This window comes from Saccoglossus kowalevskii, chromosome 21 (assembly GCF_978046115.1).
Source record: "Saccoglossus kowalevskii chromosome 21, keSacKowa6.1, whole genome shotgun sequence".
In the NCBI taxonomy this organism is placed as follows: domain Eukaryota; kingdom Metazoa; phylum Hemichordata; class Enteropneusta; family Harrimaniidae; genus Saccoglossus; species Saccoglossus kowalevskii.
Window position 1 is genome coordinate 15,518,450 of NC_140661.1, and position 18,984 is coordinate 15,537,433.

At 39.7% G+C, this 18,984-nt stretch overlaps 2 long non-coding RNA genes and 1 other non-coding gene across 3 annotated transcripts; all 3 read left to right on the plus strand.

Moving 5' to 3' along the window:
- The first annotated feature begins 1,347 nt into the window (after positions 1 to 1,347).
- On the plus strand, positions 1,348 to 9,459 carry LOC146729659 (uncharacterized). The gene is made up of 3 exons (XR_014928061.1): positions 1,348 to 1,450; positions 4,872 to 5,016; positions 9,417 to 9,459. It is a non-coding gene; the product is annotated as an uncharacterized LOC146729659 (long non-coding RNA).
- A 6,295-nt stretch (positions 9,460 to 15,754) lies between these two features.
- LOC144342880 (uncharacterized) lies at positions 15,755 to 18,069 on the plus strand. The gene is made up of 2 exons (XR_014928004.1): positions 15,755 to 16,763; positions 17,391 to 18,069. It is a non-coding gene; the product is annotated as an uncharacterized LOC144342880 (long non-coding RNA).
- On the plus strand, positions 16,539 to 16,639 carry Mir184 (microRNA mir-184). Its single transcript, NR_037547.1, has one exon. It is a non-coding gene; the product is annotated as a microRNA mir-184 (primary transcript).
- Positions 18,070 to 18,984: the final 915 nt, after the last annotated feature.

The window sequence follows — 18,984 nt, forward strand, 5'->3', positions numbered from 1 at the left end:
TCGTTTTGACAAACAAATCAAAGCCAGTCATTTTATTCGTTTATGTAAGAAAAAAACACAGGTGAGTTTTCAGTACTTTGAACAAGCCTACCTATTATAACACCCGTCGTACAACTAAAATCAATCTGTAATTTCCCTCGGGACAACTTACTCTCATTTTCAATTCAAATTCAAGAGCGTGTCAGGGCAGATATGTATAGCGATGAGAATTGAAATTGCTTTATATCGTCAACTCATCGGCCGGCAGCCGAGCATGCGCACTCAAGCTACATTGAACGTGGGCTACTTATGAATATGTGCTTTTAGGGTAATATATTTGTCTTTTGATTATATCTACTATTAGAGCGCTTTATTTTGTTATTTCAGTTTTGTTCCACATATTCACATTTTGTTCAACTACATACTCTTTAACTGATTGACCGCTAATCAGCTGTAATAATATTAAAATGAAGAATATGTTAACGCTAGTAAAATTAGATTTCTCTGAAATTAATCGGTTGATTGTAATATAAATATTCCATTTAATGTGATAATCATGCTAATGCGACACACATAACTGACTGACTGACTGACTGACTGACTGACTGAGAGTAGGTGTAAAGTGACAACAAACCTGGCTGAGTTCAGGGATAAGGTGTCATGAAAATCGGCGTTAATGACCCCGGCAAATTGCCTAGGATCGTTAATCGCCGTAAACGGTCAAATATTTTCATTACGTTTCGTGCGAAAACTCTGTCAATATTATAATTGGACCGTTGTCATTTTAGGAATAGTGTAAATGTGTATGTTACTGTGCCGTATGGTGATGGTCAATAGGCGCGGCTGGTAAGTCACGTGATTGCCAGGAGATAGAGAATGTGCGCTCGCCAAACCCGCGTTATTTGCATGATCCACATAGATCGACATGACTTTTTTTATTTCATCAAATAAAATATTTCCATTGAAATGCCGTGTATAACTGTTTTTGTGTTTGAATAAATGTCATGAATATATATATATATATATATATATAAACTCCGATTCAACATGACATGACATGCTGTCTCTCGTGTTACACTGACGTCACCATACCTATACCGGCCCCCAGAGAATCATTCAGTCGTAAATGGTACGAATTTGAGATCGTGATTCTGAACATCTGCGACAAATAAATTTGAGTATAAAATTTGTGTGCTTGTGTGTTTTATACTTTTACGAAACATGAATTATTCTACACAAGCATCGGAATCGAAGAGCAATCGACCGCCAACACCTGATCGCGGAATTTGAGGAATTAATTCATTTATATATATAGTTTTTTTCTGGAACGAGGTTAGTCACGTGATCCGCACGCTGAGTTCATTCGTTTGCTGTTCCACAACTGCGAGTACTCACTTGGCCGAGTTTCTCGGCGGCCACGGCACCCAAACATGCGACATAGTACACTAAAGGGTCACTTTTGTACTTACAGGTAAATATGTTTTGTTTGTTGAATAATTTAAAATGTGATGCTAGTTGTTTTATTTTCATTTCGCACAAAAATTCTATCATGACTCCGTCACTCGATGTATTTAAATGAATCCCCAGAATGAACGCGGCGCACTGAACCATCTGTCTGTATTTTATTTGGTTTATAATAGTATAAAAAAAATACGATAATTGTTTATCTTGAAATTTAGAATAGTGCTCATTTTATTTTAACTGACGAATATGAGACCCGATATTTCAATTGTGTTTCCGCCGTCACGGTGACGAAGTCTACAAGCCGCGAGTGATGTTTGTCTCGGGCCCCAAGATTTCAAAAATCAGTCAATGTAAGTCGAGATCTTTCTCATTCATATATCTGAGTCCGTCCCTTAAATTTAAAATAAATATATTTTTTCTACTCTTGATAAGAATAAGAAAAATTATCGAGTTGTTAAGTTGGTTTTGAATAGCTTAGGATCGTTACTGAGTTACTCGACATTACATTTAATTTTGTTAAAAATATTGAAATAATTGTATTTTTTGTAAAGTACAATTTTTAGATAAATTCGCCTGTTTTCCACAAATAACACCGAGGTTATCGATATCGGCTCAACCCGGATTAAAAGCTTCGTGTTTGATATATTAACATCGTATTGTATTGATAGGTCCCTAAATATCTATTAGCGTACAAACCCCTGCCATCAACTATTTTCAGGCTCTGTACTATCTGGATCTCAGTAGCCGGTAATACTCCCTAATCCTCTATATTTATCGAGAAAACGGGCGTTTTCCCATATTGGGATTAAAATTCCGCTGGTACTCCGCCATTTTGAATGTAATTTCAGTTAAATTGTAACAAGAGGCGGTGCCCAATCGTCTCCCTACCCCGGGCTATACTTTGAGGCATGTATAACGAAGCAAGCGTGCCTATACGATACATATATCAGTTAGTGATATAGCTGTTTTCGAAATTAACCAGCGGACAAATGGGTAGACATTAATCGTGTGCCTAATGGTAAAATAAATGTTCACCTGCCCGCGATGATGTTTGCATTTCAATATTGGCCTGCTATTCGACTCGGGGATCTAACCACAAATTTTCATGAAATTAGTCTCGCGTCAAATAAATTACTGTCATTAAAATTGCAGACATAACAACCCTTCAAATTTGTTTATTTTTGATTATCTCGCGCGAATCCGGGTGCAGGATGAATTGTATATGTGTGCGAGTCGCCCCATTTCATATCATCGTACATAGGAAGAGCATTCAATCTTGTTCTATTTACTTCCTTGACTAGCTGTCACATCTCTTTATATTCGATGGCTGAACCGGACATCATGGCTGTCGCTTTCAATCGCTAGTCAAACTTACAATTTTCCGGCGCAACCAGGCGTTCTAACTTCGTTATATGGATGAGCCAAAAGTCGTCGTTGTGGGCGCTACGCGACGGCGTCTCGCTGAAAATGCAATTTATCGCTAATATAGAAGGAGACCCCATTGTAACAATTAAAAAATATTCATTTAGGCACGAGAAATGAATGTTTTCTGAAAAAAAATTCTATAATATTGTGTCGGATACAAATAACTGGTAGGTAAAATAAAGACTTCTTCCCTCCTTATTGGTTACCCCGATTGCTTCTGTACATCGAAGTGACCTCCCGTTTATTGTAACACATATCAAACGTACGTGTGTATTCCGTGCCACTCAAGGCAGTCTACCTCTGAATTTTAGAAACTAGATTGTTTTGAAGAGGGCGAACCTTGTCAGATGTGTCAAACGCAGTTTCCACTCTATCACTTTCAGTATTGTAGTTCCCTCATATTTCTATGTGCAGTGCATTATGTCACGTTGGCTGGTTTTATTGATTTACTAGGTGTGCGTGGAATGGGTTTGCTTGTCGTTCTTTTGTTCGAAAATCGACTTCTTCAATGATGTGTATTCACATGTGTTCCTCATTGAGGAGCTGGCAATCCGTTGTTAATGATGCCAAGGGACGTACTCACGCACATTAAACCCCGGAATGAGCCGCCATCCGTTTCATCAGATCACGCAGTAATGTAATTCGTCGCGGGTGAGAAGGTGCTTAACATTGTGTGTATAAAAACTGAACCCTTTACTGACACTCGTGGACCACACTCGAATCAAAAACACAAATTAAAAGAAATCCTTTATTTTGGTGCACAATTAGACGGGAGTGGGTCTCTGTTTGCTTATCACCAAGTCGAACTGAGCTGATTTCGATATAACAGTGAAAATGGCGAACCTTTGACCCGGAAGGTGTCGCTATACGTCTCATTATAGGGGAACTTCCATGGAAATACGACCAACACAGGCAAGATTTAATGTATTTGTCAGGTTTGTCAAATACAAACTCGTGCAGTAGCGGATGTCACATCTGAATATTAATTAACCGAAATGATAAAATATTCAAAGCAGAAATAAATCAATAAAACTAAAAATTTAATTAAAAATTCCCTGCGATCCAGATATTTGCTCAAAGTATGTTAACATACCATAGCAACGTTTTTATTATGTATTCGAAAGCGAGAAAGGTGGCCGCGGTGTTATTTACTGTCTAATTATTCTGGGAACCAGAAGTCAATACAGCGCTGAAAACAACGCACAAAAATAGCGACAGTACAGTCCATGGTTCGTCCAATTTCAGTTTATCGGAAACCTAAGGTTTTGAACAAGGGCAGAATGAATTGGGGCCTCGTTTCGTTACAGATTTGGTAATTATCATTTGACCTTTACACGACAAAAGTTCGTCAATTATCCTTGAATTATGTTTGCCTGAAAGCAAAATTTGACGAGGATTATATTTTTGTTAGGAGCCTAAAATAACTCGAAGGCACGTGGTATGTGTCGACAAATCACCGCGCAGCTCTATTGCCACGTGGTTTCATTCAACCAATCAACACTCGATTTACAGAACCCACGTGATCGATGGCCTTATGTTCACAGATTATCTTTCTTTACACGGGTACTAATTTCCGCAGTAATAAAGGAACCAGGGTATTACACATTCGACTCTGACTTGTACGGACCAAACGTGTGCGTGTTCTTGTGTAGCCTGACTGTGTTTAACTTGAATTTACAATCTGACGCTATGGTGGACCTTGTTTATCTTTCTCCTTTACCGCTACGCCAACATTTTATCACTGTTAATAACAGTATTGCATGTATGCTACATTGATCATTTAACCGTGACTCAGTCCCAGGGCGCCAGTGACTAGCCCTACCATTCCACAACGACTTGTCCCCGGATGGTGCACTAATATGAAATATACCGGTAATTGATTTCGTATTCTTCCTCACCTTCCAACTTAAACATACAGCAGTCGATTTTGTTATCGAACCACATCAGGAAAACTGATTTATCATGGGCATTCCGATGATGCATATGTTCGTGTTTACTTTCAGGACGACCGATCCATCATCTGCAACATTTTGAAGAGTATGTAGACTTGGAGATGTATTTTTATGACAACATGGGGAACATGCTTTTAACAATCGCTCAATAACTGATTGTGACAAGAGTGACTCACTTCGCATTCGTTCACTAAAGGTAAGAACACAACATATCCGCACCCCCCCTGTGCCCATGTGTCTCTGTTTTCTGTAAGAGTGAATCCCATCACAATTTGTGCAGCTAATCACAGGTGTTTTTCACCCGGTACTTCAGGACTATACCCATGATATATTTTATTGATTTCGTTGTTACGATCTGGGTGTAGTTCCTAGCTTGGATAAATCTTGGTGCATGTATACAGAAAGAGGAACTTTCAACTGAAATTACTCATTTCCTCTTTTCCGCCTTTCTTCCCCCATTTTGTTTTCACATCCCCACGAAACATGGAAGTCGGATTTTCTTTTGATAAAATATTGCCATGTTAGTGTAAACTATCTGTGAATGAATAACGACTTAAAGATCTAGGAATAGTGCATACTGAAGACATCCCTGAAACAGCTCTTGAATTTAAGAGTAAATACTGTTGCGTTTCTATTATGTCTGATAACAAGTGATTGATAATAGTATACGTGATGGTGATGGGAACTCCCGGGGTTTGAAACGTTAGTGATGATGATCGCGACTTAGCTGTGGCTACTTAGCAGCAAGATCGGTAATTGTCAACATCGTTTGGACGTTCCGACAAAGTGGATTCACATTATTGGGGTTTTTCATAACGCTATTAGCCGAGAGAAGCGTTTCAGTATTATTACCCTCGATGCACTGAATCGCCGATACTTGATTATTTGCTGAATCCTGCGCTCGTATAATTCTCATTTTCCGAGCACAAGAATCGTTACGGAAAAATATTGGCGATCATTTTTTTTGCAATATTCCATACTACTATGCAAGGATTCGCCCACCCAAGCATGACGTCATTGATCGTCAGAGTTACTTATCAATTTCTCTAGCTTAGTATTAATGGTGGCAAGGGATTCAGCTGCCAAACTAAGCGGTATCCAATCACATTGCTGTTTCCAATTTGTCACGGGAGTACGTTCTCACCGGTTTGTTCCTTTGAACGATAGAATTGGCAACCTGGCAAAGTTGTTGTGAAGACACCCAAATTACTAGTACGCGTTTCGGGAGCACTGTGACATTCTTATACAGTGATGCATTACCGTGACTGACGTTGAAATTCACATTGTAATAGAATAACCCTGGGTCACTGACCTAATTTCACGGAAATGTGCAGTTAATGGCATGTCAGAAAATGATGAATGGGAATAGTGAGTTGGTTAGTGACGAATGAGACCTACTTCAGTGAAATTCACAATCGGTTGATAATCAGTGAATAATATTTCGCTTAACGTTCGCGCATGCGAGTATCTAAAATGATTAAGAAACATGGTCGTTTCGTGGAGTACAACAGTCTCTGTTATAGTCACGGAGACAGGGATCTGACAGAATTTCAAAATAATAATTTCATCAGTGACCCTACATGTTGAACATCTCCGCCGTTTGATCAAGTTAAACTTTTTGCGAGGTAATCAGTTAGTGCATGTATATTTCATGTAAATACGACATCCCTATTATGTGAACACGACGTCGATTATTTATTTTCCAGTGAGTGAATTTGTATATTAAACGAAATCCCCTATAATTGCGAACGTCGGAGAACAGGCTTCGTTTACTACTGTTGCTTACCAGTCTATCACTGTATGGAATTACTGTTTGAACATCGTGGCGCCCTCTAGCGACGAGGCGCATCTCTGACGTAAACTGGTGACACGAAGGCCGTTAAAAACGTGAACATCGCTTTGATCTGTGCTCCATCGATGAGTATCAGTTTTCGTGAACATTTTCTTTATTCTAGATGTCCAACGACACAACCAAACAAAGTTATACTATATACTAACACGTAATTTTGACGTCACATAAGCTCCCTGTCGCCAGAGGGCGTGATTTTATAAGGATGATGCATTATTCACGCATCTGCTGATATTGGAATGACATAAAATAGTAATTTAAATAAAAATTCTTTGCCGTGTTGGATACATTATCGCGGCGCTGAGTCCATGAACGAAAGACAAACTGTTTAATCGGGTTTAACAGTGGTGATAAGTGAAATGCTAGGAACTAGCACGTTCCTGGCCATTCATCCGACCGACCACATCAATTTCAGAGCCCATGGCCTGTAGATTATTGCTATACATGTGTATGTAGTCATGCTATCATGACGGATGCAGGGTCCCACTTGCAGATAACGTCTCGCTGACATCCTCGCTCCTGGTCACTATGATTATGAGATCAGTTACATAATTTCAGAATCTTCGATGGAGGAGTAATATGTATAAAAGATGCCGAGTTGAGGGGTTCGGAATTCCCGGTAATGTTGGGCTCTCGTCAACTACTAGTATAATGCATAATTCTGATTCGCAAATTACTAGTATATACACATCGCCCTCAACGTTTAGCTAGACATTCCCATTACTGTGAACGTGAACGAGTTATGATACTTCTTCGAGGTTTTTTATTCGGTTATCAGTATATTGTAATTAACGACTAGTTCATGTTCAAGATGAATATAAAGTGCTGTTGGAATCAACATTATTAAAATCTGTCCACTTCTCATGCAAGTGAACAGTTTGCTAATGCGAGTCACGTGTGCAGTGCATCGAATCACTAAGAGATTTGACCTTGGAGGTTCACGCAGGACAGCAACATAAATTCAAGGTTATGTCTACTCACTAAAACTGATACAATCCACGAATAATGCACACGCCGCACTGTAAATAAAAACCCAGCAGATGCGGGCTATTTATAGAATATGATAAGGCGTCCTGTTTATCTACAGAAAGAGATTGTTGACATCTCAGAAATGTATTTTTGTCGTGCATGATTTCAATCCTTTCTTGAAATAACGTGGCGCGAATGTCAGAGCTTGTACATCCGGGTACAAATATTCCATAGGGAAATCAATGCATTTGCATGGTTTGTATCATCCGGGCATTAAGTTGCCCTCCCACAATATTTAATTACCATGTTCACGTGTAAGTTGTGCCGGTAATTGTAAAGATAAGGATCTCGCGATTTTGCATTCACACCAGGCGTAAATATGGTGGCCGCCTATAGGCAATGCGCACGAACTTGAAGGCACTGACTCGTTGAATGGTTCATACTCGTAAGATAGGCAATGTTTCGGTTGACCATACATTTCTGTCTTTTGTGTACTTTTTCAATCGATACCAATTGACGAATCTAGTCATGTACTGTACAATGTCATAATAATATACCACAGTCCCTCTATACATACATATAATCTTGCCTTAGCTCTACCACAGTTCATCTATCACAGTACGTTCATGGTACGTTGAAACAAATCAGCGCACAGTCAGTATAATATTCTAAACTGACATGCATTGTGTATTTTGTATAAATACAGTCGACTGGAACTAAAATTCTTTATTGGACGTGATGCTTACGCACTTACATATACAGCACCTTTTTGCGACTCGCAGTGGTTGCTGTTGCGTGATTTTAATTCTCTTTCTCGAATGTTCTAACATACCGATATTTGTTTCGGATACTGATTATTTGTAAACATTTCACAATCGTGAGCATGATGTCTGTCAAAAACAATATCTATGCATATTGTAGCGCTATCAATTATTCATTATAACGTTCGTAAAAAATTAATGCAAGGTGCCCAAAGAAAATATACCATCTTGTCACATTGCGTAATTACCAACCGGTATAATGTTACAAAACGTACAATTTCATTTGCTGCTTTGACTTTTGACTGATATCATGACGGCTAAGTTCTAATCTAGTATCAATTTAACTAGTGGCAGTTTGAAGAAAGAGAAAACTTCATTGACCTTATTTCTTCTTTTCAATAAATACCTTCACGATATTTGACTCAAGTGGCCTGCTCGAAATGCGATTGTACTTTTCGAGGGTTTTCACGTTTAATAAGAACTTATTCAGTAGCCACTCGTACATATTTGAAGATCCCAGTATCGATGTGCGCATGCGCGAACATCATTGAGTTACAATCTCTAATTAGTAAGCGCGAGTGTATATAATTAATCATAATTTTTACACTGCGTAATTGTGTGGGATTTGTCATTAGAAATTTGAATTATACTATTAAAATAAGGCTGTATGTAACGGCTTGTAATTAACAGGAATGTCGCCAAATGTAATTACTGTTCCAGAGCGAGGCAGAACACAGTGTGAGCTGCCTTATTGTAAGCTAATTTAGTTTTATTTAATTGCCACCCTGCGATATGTGAGGTACTTTATCTTGAGTTAATTTCTAATATATCGCGCACGGCAATGTAGAAGAAAATACTGTTTTGTGGAAGAAAATATATCAACCGTGTTATGTCTGTCGGCATTTTATCGTGCTAACTGCATCTATTTGTCGTTTGTATTAGGTGTAACCCAGACGAGTAGTCGCCATTAAACGTAGAATCACATCAGTGACTTTTTTCATGTCTTTATTTTTGTAGGTCAACCGATTCCAGCAGCGAGAACTACCTTATCAATTCCGCGAGAAAACGGTGCGGCAGGATATCTAGAACTCAGTAATAAGGTCACATAGACGACCTTCAGTAAGCCGCGCATGCGCATTAGCATTTCCCTTTGCTCTCATGACGTGACGGATGGTGCGGTACGGAAGAGGCTCTGGATGGGGTTTTGACTCGGTAAATATGTGCCCGATTTTATCCTTATAATTACAGTATGTGAATTGTACGCTATATTGATATTAGATCGATGACGATAATGTTCTCATAGTTGTCCATTTACACTCGCTTTCGCAGAGTTAGAAAAAAAACGCGAAATGCCCATTTTGTTCGGTTTTATAGGGCGTCAGCTTGGGGAATGGGCAGCACATGGTACTCTGCTATTGTTGAACCGCTGTGTATATTAACAGGCGTAATATTTAACCTCGGCGCTTCCATGCCGATTACCGTTCATTCTCGTCGCTGTACGCAGAATCCATTGAATTACCTCAAGTTTAATTGCGAATCATCACCGCACGTGAAGCTGGTCGAAATATACCAGGCTTTTAACGCTGAGGTAATAAATCACAACGGTGTCCGTTTCTATTTGAATCCTTCATATACTTGGAGTATAATTCATATTAGCTTCACATCCATACTCGTCAAATGCATCAGTATTCACCGGATGAAGCGTACTATATATATATTATTTGTGTAGTTGTCTGTTAGTCAATGTGAAAAGAGAGAGAGGAAATTTGAAATCGACACGATAAGGATAGAAAAGGTCAACAAATTAAATTTGATAGTGTGTACTCAGTGTTTAATTTACACTCGTATTTAACTTTAATCTATGGTATTGGCATATTTCTCCAGTACATTGTAGTCCACGACCACTAATCTCCGTATCGTGGACACAGTTTAGGCCGTCGCCTCTTATCGGTTTTTCATGCTGATTAAGCTGGTGTTTCTGCGCATGAGCGGCGCCGCCATCACGTTGCACCAGTCTGTGCCCAAGTTGAGGTTTGCGATCACACGTACGGGTAGGCACGAGCTGTCAAATACGTACTAAGTGTGTTGTATTTCATACCTCTTTATTCCTCCTACCTCCATATGCAATGATGAATGCCACTGTATTCAGATTTGTGTGTTTTGTCTTTGTAACTACCTCAACCTTTAAATATATAGTCACCCATACATAGATGGACGTAAAAATGTGAAATACCAGGGAAATTAAAAACTGGCACCTACAACTCCACAATCATCACCACTGGCGTGACCTATTTCAGTAGAACTCTAAGTATGTCACGTGATAATGGATTGTAATCGTACATATGCTATGCGTGGCATGTATAATATGATTGGAATTACCGTATCGTCTGTTATACAATGCTCGACTATACAGTCCATTACATTACCGGGGGTGCGTATTCGATACATTTGCAATGCATTTACACCGCCATGATACTAACTCCTAACAAACTACTGGTACCAACCGCCACCGCCACCCCATCTGGTTTCTCCCGTAATGCTTAGATTAATTTCTTTGTAATTTTGATAATTTAGACAAAAGTGACCATATATAATAAAATACCTTACATAACACGCCGTCGATGGTGATACTCGGTAAATCACCATATCCCAGATCTCCACACCACCCATGTTATCCTGTGTTGGTCAGGGTGGGTGGCCAGAATTCTAGTATGACGTATACTACCGGTATATGGGTACGTGTATACTACTGACCTTTGTTATTGGGAATAATGTAACCTGTTACGTTCTCAGATTTCACTTATCTCTACGTAGCAGCTGTTCCAGTGGGATAACACAGTTTTGATATATTCATGGCACTAACTGTAAGTGCATACGTTTACAAACGCACTAACGCCCTACAATTTCCAGTTAGACTCGTTCGATCCGATCGAAGCAGATATACATAATCCATTCACTGACAATCAGTATAATTGACTCGTTTGGGAGGGAAGCCCAGTGTCGAAACCGGAGCCCCACCGGTGACTTGCATGGTATAATAATTGCCCCCGTTGGCCATGTTACGGTTTCAATTTTTATTTAATTCTGAATTGTTTTAGTGTTGTATAAATTATCAACAAACGGATCGAATTACCTTCCAATTAGTTTGTTAGCATATGGATGTCCTTGTTCCTGTCTCAGTTGCCATGGCATTGTGTACGAACTGTACTGATAGTGAGGTCAAATAGGACGACTCTTTCGATATCTGGTTACAGTAACAACTGGAGCGTTATATTACATCAATTCGCAATGCATCGTTTTTTTTTCCTCTTATTTTGGTCGTTAACAAATACTATTATTCAGAATAAGAAAACAAATACATTTTCAATTGCTTTATAAAACCGACATCATTTCCCGCCAAAAAAATTGAGCAACATTTTGCTATTTGTTTCTAATCTTTCTTTAATTATGAAAGGTGGCAACAGTTGACTTTTTGGCTTTCAATGTGTTAGAGGTCACACAGATGGAGGATGAGTTCTTGTTTATTCTGGTACAATATAGTACACTGATATGATCTGCCAATCGTACTGGCTCAATCATAGAGGAGGGGCGCTACATCAGTAATGGGAATAATTGATATCCCCACGATAATAAAATGTACGTCATGAGACAGTCTCACGTGCTTGTTTTTGGGTTTTTTAGCTACTGCACTCGCTTTTTGACATGAGTATTTTAGCGTATATAGCAGTGGCACCATTTTGCGTCAACACGCGGTCTGTAATCATTTTGGTACTAGTCAATAGTAGGATTTTTTTTTGGTTTGAGACAAATAACATGTATAAAATGACACTTTAGCAGTGTTTCCGTTTGCAAACGAGTTTCTTAAATTTTGTAATCCTTTTTGTGGGTATCCAGAGAATAGGTTCCGTTGAGTAATATCATTTGCATAGAAAACGGTGATAAAACAAAACATCCCACTATCACCCCATATTTTACATAAATTTTCTTCCCCGTGAATGTAATGTCGGACATATTTAAAGTGAATTATATTATATTTACCTTTGAGTAGAGTTGTACATTATTACTGCTAGATTTTGAAATTCGATAGATAATTTCTTTCAATTACATTCAATTTACGGTCGCTTGCTGTACAAACCGATACCCGGATGTGATAATTGTGTGTTTCACATCGCAGTTGTGGGTGTCCTTTCGATAAACTTCTATGTTTCAGTTGTTGAATATAGATCGCCTGGTCGATCACATGGAAAATGGTGGAAACACAAAAATACACGAGCTAAATTCAACGATTCGGAGTCGGTCGTTGAATGTGCAATACCGCCCTCAACGGAGTCTAATTGTAAAAACGTGCCTCGTATTCAAACGAACTCGTGTAACTCTCAGCGTGATATGTCTGTCAACAGGTAAAAGGTCAGTTCGTTGGGTTGCATTTAAAAAGTGTTGCCCGTTGGCCACACTGTTCGAGTATTGTGATTGTTCAAAATCAGTAACTGTAGATATGCCTAAATGATGTTGTCAAGCTAGGCACATACGTGTTTTGGATCGCGCAGACTTGAGTTAGGGACATTAATTCCCAATATTCCGACGGAAGAACAGGTATGCTATAGCTCCAGGCCCCTCTATTGTAGGCACGCTTGCCGTTTTCTTCCGAGGTAAATCATTCGGACACCCCTGAGGTGAGTTTTATTTCCTGTGCACGTATCACACGCTATGTCATTCAGAGGTCGTTTTTTCTACTTTTCTACGAGCTTCAAATCACTCCCCCCCCCCTCCACGCACACGCACACTTACACACACGCGCGCTGGCCATCGTGAGCGTGAATGGGGTGCATGAATCCACAGTCCCTGAATATATGGTCGATCTGACGAAAGTCGTCGTTCAAAGCAAGGGTCATTATGTATATAGTGTAAATTCCTAGAATTCGACTAACATTGGCGTTGTTTATGAAAAAAATGCAGGCGCCTCTTAACCTGTGTAATTTGTCACGCCACGGCTAAGTTTGTATCACCACAATCTTTTATCTAAGGGGTGTTTTGGAGAAGCGCCATTAAGTAGCAACAATTCAACCCCATTGGTGTTTATCGCATCTTTACGGGCCCCGATATTTGCACGAGTAAACCGAAAGATGGTTGTATCTGTTTACATATATTTCGACATGGTTAATAAATCACTATTTCTTCCGGTCGTCATTGAGGGGACAATTTGCCAGCACCGCCTCTTTTTTTTTTTTTTTTTTTTTTTTTTGAGGACGACGAATTTATTTCCAAACGACATGGCCTAGGATGCCCTCTAAATAGTTGCAATTGTTTTAACTTCCTCTTTTCCCTGGGGCAGGGCAATCCGTAACCCCCGCGAAGTGATTGGTTGAACGAGTTCCATCGTTGACAGGTCTCGTATAAGTTGATAGTATCTCTATCATTTGGACATACGTTTTTCGAGTTCGTACATGCAATATGCATGTCAAAAAGTCAATTGGCTATAGCCCAAAACCAACATTGCAAATCCCAGGGTATTTTGCGACAGCTTCACGTACAGGTGAGTTCCACTGACGCCTTTCTCTCCATTTGAAAGTTGTTTTTCTTCTGAAACCTATAGATAGTCGCTAGCCCCATTGACGCAGTTCGTAATGTTGACTTTATATTTAATATTATACTGTATAGGTCCTGTGAAATGTCATTCGACAGATGTACAAGTCACCATGGCGATGAGACAAAATTAGAGGATCGTCGTAATTCATATAGTCTCGTATAAAACTTAAAACAACAGTCGCCACTGGCCGAGCATTCCTAGACGTGGTGAACTTTTCCATAGATACACCTGCTTAACCATTTTATTTATGATTTCCACTGTGGTATGTTGATATACCTTGGTTCATAGATCACTTGTATGACTTGTTTTTAGTGCCAAACAGGTGTGGATTGCAAAGTTTAAGTTATTTACTTTTCATATCTTTAATCGTCGAATTTTTCTACTATGCTTTGCGTTCTGTAATTATGTTGTTATGACAGCACATTCCGATCTGAAAACTGGACAAATATTATAAGTCTGTTGATAATTAGTTTTCAATTTTATTTGAATGAATTAATATTCTCATGTGTGCATGGTTGCCATTCATATCGTGATGCGTGTGCCAGAGTGAACTGTAAGATGTGTCAGAATTGCCCTTTACATACCTTGATTTCAAAAAAAGGTATGCATGAATGAAAGAAAAACAAGGACGGTATGTTTGCTTTAGACAATAGTCTGATTGTTCAAAGTCTGTTCTGAATGTTCTCTTTCATTGTAGATGCTGTTTTTTTTGCGCCAGTTTGCGGTAAAGGTCACCGATCACCCTGGCAACGTAATGGCGAGGCAGGGAAGGACGTGAAAAGATAAACTTGGCAAATCAGTGTCTGAATGTATTATGTAAATTTGTATGCAAATACGGATCAGCAAATTACAGCCAGTTCTCCGGCACTGGGTGGAACCATGGAAGTCATGGGCGGTACAAAACGCCGAAAGTCCGGTGTGCAGTGAAGGGCGTGAATAGAAGTTCCGACTTTTCAACTTTAGTCGCCGTAGAACATACGAGGTGCCTCAACTCTGGTCGTTCAAGCAGCGAGGGATATGTATTGAAACATGACTCAGTAATGAAACAAGACGCGTTCTGAATGAAATTACTCACAAGACGACCGCTGTCCGGCCAGCCTTCAAAATGCTGTCACGATTGATGCACCATACTGGTTAGAACCATCTCACATATAACTGAAAAAAAACAGACCGGGACAATGGCCTAGCTGAAAGAGTGCAACAGGGCGGATCGGATATTTTAATCAATGAGCGCCGACTGTTGGAACTACTCTAGTGTCTTATTCCGCGCGATGAAACCAGCTAACCAAGTAGAAGTTTGGAATCTCATTCGTTCAGCTGCCTTCAGTCTAATCGTCGCTTATCAGCACACTTTAGATGGACGACTGTGGAGTGTCGAGTGATGTGAAATATGTCTACCAACCATCACGCCCAACCCCTCTGGAATCAAGTTCTGCTGACCACGCTCTCTTCGAGAATTTTGCTCTCTTCAGTTCTCCCGTCCCCATACTTAATTCACTTTTGTATTTTCCAGCACAGTGTATGCATGTAACACATTTCTATCTTTATTGTATATTTGCATGTTGTTTGTTTGCGAAGACTTTTGGTAGACGCTTGTTACTATAGAATGGTATTTAATTTTCCTCCATTATTATTCAAACAACTTGGCTATTTTTACAATGCACTCGACTCCATGGCGGGCCGCGAGATTAAGTTGTTCATTTGGTCTAGGAATTTTTAACACCGTCCGGGGTTGGCTGGGTTCAATAGTCCATCAAGATAATGTCGCTGTGTGACTAGCACGAAAGGACCCTTTAAAGTGGACATATCTCCATCACCTAGCATTAACAGGTATGCAGAACTACACATCGTACAAACACAGCCCATAAAACAGCGCCGGATGACGAACGAGTACCACTTCTATGTGTATGCTAACGTCTATGTCGAGAAGCTAAGCCCGTGAACCGAGAACCGAAACTTCCGCATCGCCACATTTGTTATTGCAGCATGGTTTTAATCGTTTTATTTTTAGCAGGACAAAAATGGTTTGGTGTAGTTAAATCGCAGGGAACCTTAACCAGGTAGTATATGATCTAACAATATCGATAGTTGCCCAGTCTGTGAATGCATGTGATCATAGTACGTAGTTTGGGAAGGTCTATTATACCGATCGCTGGTGTTGATTCTATAGACGTTGCTTTACGAATTGGGGCATGGCGGCTGTGTTTTTGTTGTGTGGAATTTGTCTGTATCATGCGTGCGTTTACAACAAGCTTACTCAATGTATGATCGTTTATTGAGCTGGAAGGGCGATTTTATAAATTTCGATGGGGAAGTTATTTTTTTGTTTAGGACGTAATTCATGTGCTTTGTTCCGTTTCTGTTGGCATTATCTTGCGAGAGATCTAGCCTCGGTCTGGTTTCTTGTCCATTCAGGGTGTGAAACCCTGCAATATCCGCTTGCACTTCATTAAGTATAGTCTCCTTAGGTTGGTCATTTTTGGTCACTGTGTCATGCCACGTTGTCGTGGGGTTGGTTCACGTAGATATCTTCAAAATAGGAGAGGGACGGATAGAAGATGACGTTTTCCTCAACTCCTTATCATTCCCGCGTCCAGCCCGACATGGGAAGCTGGACGGAGAACTGATAAGGGCTTGTGGTTTACACTAATCAGCCCAGCACAAACTGAGAGGGTGCTTTACAAGTAGGAGTCTTCGATTCAAATGACGAAAGCACATGGCGTAATGACCTCGACAGTGTATGTATGCATCATTGTAGAAATTGTGCAGAATAATATGTTAGTATACACGCGTTTTTATTAATTTATCCATTGACATATGAACACGTGGTAATTCTTGTCTAAATGTATTCTTAAACGTTTTTTGATCCCAAATTCGCCAAGCACGTGTCACTGGTTCAATCACATATTTCCTATTTTGCATTTGTTTTATATTGCCTTTTCGTTGGTTTACTGGTACCCAGAATCAAATATAGCTTCGTATGTGTACATGCATATTTCATGGCTTGGTGCCTTCTCAGTATGTTGCGATGTGCGTAGAAGGAATGTTAGTATGGGCGGGACTATATGAACGCAAATTTGCGATGGCGTCGCCATTTTAGTGAGGCAGTATGGGAATGGTTGAATTAGCCTTTGCCTGATGTGTCATCTATTCCGATGAGATGCGTATTTTGGCTAACTATTTAAATGTATTATTCTTTGCCGCGTTATGATATTTTGGTTTGAAAAGTGTGTACGGGAAAATGGTGGGGATAGTTCTTTACACACTAAGACATTTAATTTATACATTGAGCCTAATGATTTATACGTTTAGTTTTTCACGTGAACTGTACCTGTACCCCTGTGTTGATAATAAAGGAACACCCCCTCCATTTCCATACATCGTGATCTAACTTTAAATTCTAGGTCGTAAAGCGCCGCCAGAACGGTGGATGGACCTGGATCGAACACTGGTGTCTGCCTGGGGGACATTTTATTTAAGTTCGAATCGAATGAAAAGTCTTTCAAGTCGTCAGCACAATGGGAGCGGAAATGTACACACGGATACTTTCAAAGGATAGCAGACAACAAAGCTGCTGACGATAGCGGAGTCAATTGAACGAGGCTGGCGTGTCAATGAGTTTGAAGTTTGTTTGGCGGTTTTCCATCCAATTCAACATTTGGACAACTTCTATTACGCGAACGCCTTTTGTTTCGCTTGAATTCCCAAAGGGGCTTGCTTTTTGTAACATATATCTAAAATCTTGCAAGATTTTTCGTGAAAAGTTCTGATTCTGCCGCTTTGTGCATTTTGTACAAATAGGTGAACATCAGTCAATGAACGTCATTCATCCAATTCCCCGTTTCAACTTGAATTATAATGTACATGTACGACATTCTATTACTGATGTCAGGTGACAAATTTCCCGCCATTGGAACATCCGGCGCTGGATGACGTCACAAACTGAGCTTCGGCTGCGTCCTTTGCATGTACACGACGTGGTAACCTGCATGAACCGTCCTTGTTTTCAATCTCGCCAATACTATCATTGTATATTTATATGTTGTAATTCGTTCCCAAAATAAAGTTATGGCGGCAAGTTAATTGTTTGGTCTGTTGATGTTTTATTTTTATGAATGTAGTGCTGTAAATATCGGTGGGAACGCATGAATTCCCATACAACTCTGTGATTAATAAATAAAAGCAATTCCCGCGTGAGTTGATGTTTGACAAAGGGGACTCGTGTTAATTGTTTGGTGGGTTACAGTGCCACACGGTGAGATTGCAACTTCGATACGAGATCTCAATGGGCGTGGTACCTCTGAATATTCCATTAAATGAAGGGATAGATGTGTACAGTCCCTCCAATTTTGGGATGCAATTACACGTGAGGGGGGCTCGCACAAATATCAACTCCAGTTTTTTAGCAAATGACAAGCGGACAAAATGTTGAAACATGAAATTTTCAAGTGCCCAGTAAAAAGTTTCCGTAAACGTGCAATAAAATTACATATTGAAGGCTTTCGCGAGGCGTCACGAGCAGAATTGTGGGGGCGTGGTTATTCAAATTCAAGGTGCTAAGTGATGGCGTACAAGTAAACACAGCCTGATGATAAGAAAGGGTAGCTTATTTACCGTCTCTGTTGCACAATACGAGTTTATTCACAATGGACTTGTACCTTTTCTTTTCTCTGCCTTCGAATCTAACTGGGGTTTCAAGGAAATCGCTAATGCTATAGTAAATTTAGCGTACAACCAGTACTATATTAATAGTTGTAAATTGTCAAAAAAGGAAAGAGTTTTCGGTCGTCTGGGTCTCGTCGGTGTTGCTTGTAGGCCGATTAGAGTATCATACTCGCATTTATTCAGGTTCGTTATACCATGGAACTATAATGTTCCATGGTTATACAGACAGATGTCCAATCGTGCCACTAATTTACTTGAGACCCTTTGTTTTGTACAATTGGTATGCAAATCAGATGCATTTCCTTAGTCCGTCATTCAGGTTTGCCATGTACG